Raw genomic sequence first — 2,226 nt, forward strand, 5'->3', positions numbered from 1 at the left:
CCATTATTATTGTTGTTTGGCGGGCCTGGGCTGGATTCGAACCCGCCACCTTAGGTGTATGTGGCTGGCGCCTTAGCCTCTTGAGCCACAGGCGCTGAGCCAGTGTCTTGAATTTCAATCACCATTGGTTTGGCTACGCACATATTCTGTTACAGTCAATATTTCTTTGAAAATGGGAAAATTATATAAAAACTAAAAACCTTAACAAATATTTAATCAAAATAGCATTCTTCACCATTTGAGATAAACAGGCCTTTACTATAGACTATAATCGTTTCTTTCAAAACATACACACAGTGTTACTGGTGGAATCTGGGTAAAGAATTTACCAGGTTAAAGCTGCATGCTAAAGCATGCAAATGGACCAGCAAACCCCGTTAAGAGATGAGACTGCTAGGAAGAACTAAGTCTCTTCCTTAGTAGAGGGAGCTAATTAATAGGAGTTAAGAGACAAGTCCCCCAAATTCCTTGACAAACTTGGTTTTTGTGGAGTTGTTGATTTTTCCCCCCAAGGCAAAGGACTTCATTTTAACAAAGTAATAAAACCTTACCAATACTCATCACTGTGGCAGAGGTAAAGCTCCAGGCACTGACTGAAATCACACTAATTAATGGTTCTAGAGAATACTAATTCCTACCCCTCATCTGAAACGGGTTTTTAAAAAATAGGCCCTTGGTCACTCAAGAATCAACCCCCTTCTTCTATTTTGACAACTTATTTTTGGATCTCATTAGTTAGTAACTAATTATTTAAAAGTGTGGTTTATGCTTGGAACGAGGCTATAAAGATGGCAACTTGCCAAAGCAGACATCTGCTTCCTGTACACTCCTATAAATTATATCAGCTTATTTTACAACTTTGTCCCTGTCAGTCATAAAAGAGAAAGTTTTAACATTCTAGACACCCACACCTCATCAAACTGTGCATGAGGAGTCAGTGAGCAGAAAGGGTGGCTGCCGCTAGCTGTGGCCGTGGGTTTTTCATAGAATAGTAATGGGAGTTTGGAAGCAGAGTTCTGGGTGGATCCATTAAAGCATCAGGTACAGAAGTGATCAGCAGGAATTCCTGATGGGACCTTGAAACAGAACTAGACCAGTGGCTCCACAGCACTACTTTTAAAACCTAAAGTTTCTTAAAGAATAAAGTCTAATTTATTTAGAACTTAGGTATTGACAAAAAAAATTTAAGTTCTGCTTCACTTCAAAGACTTTTCTCTGAGGAAAACGTGCCACTGTTTTTCAGATGTGAATGAAATGAGACTTTCCCCCATACACGTTTCTTTGCTCACAACCTCACACTGTTCTCCTTCAATCCCTTTCACCCCTGAAGCATCACTCGCAGGATTTGCTGGCATGCCCCTTGACTTTTTTTTGCAGTTTTTGGCCGGGGCTGGGTTTGAACCTGCCACCTCTGGCATATGGGGCTGGCTCTCTACTCCTTTGAGCCACAGGGGCCGCCTGCCCCTTGACTTTTCATACTTGGGGGGAAAAGGGTTTGTGGCTGATGCTTGACTCCCAGCAGTGTGAGGCAACGGTGGGGCTGCAACCAAGGAAAACTGTTCTCACATTGTATTCCTCCTAGAGCTCCAAGTTTCATAGGTAAAAGGAGGGATAAACATTCCTTCCTGAAAGAAAGCAGTCAAGGGGTTTTCCCCATTCAACTATCCTGGAACCTTCTGTAATTTCCCTGAGGCCTAAATCCAGGGCACAATTAATCTCAGACCCTATTTTAAACCTAATCCCTCTCCTACTAGCAACCTGCCTGCAGGTGGATCTTTTCTTGCTCAATTATAAATCTGAACCTGCATCACCCGCGTACAAAACAAGGCATTTAAAGCTTCCTGCACCACAGACCTGGAGATGCGGTAGTGCACGTTCACACCCGAAAGGAAGCAAGAGAAGGTCGCCACGCGGACATTGCAGACTTCTCGTGGGGACCTACGTAAGAAACGGCGCTGGCACACAAAAAGCCTGGAGCCTTCCCCTTTACAGCCACCACTCAGAGCTGCAATGGGAGGTGGGGGGATAATCCAAAACAGAAACTTTCATTGTTACAATGGCAAGTCCCCATTGATTATGCTAATTGTGTTGATCAGGTTGGGCAATGATGGGCCAATTTTGTTGGAAAGCACTCTCTGCGCTTCCTTCTAAGGATGCCTTCAGGTTCTGGTTCCCTAAGCCGGTGGCAACGGATGGTTTTCACCACTTTCCCCCACCTCCGTCCCC

This window comes from Otolemur garnettii, unplaced genomic scaffold (genome assembly GCF_000181295.1).
Source record: "Otolemur garnettii isolate 467f Iridium unplaced genomic scaffold, OtoGar3 scaffold00119, whole genome shotgun sequence".
Taxonomy (NCBI): Eukaryota; Metazoa; Chordata; class Mammalia; order Primates; family Galagidae; genus Otolemur; species Otolemur garnettii.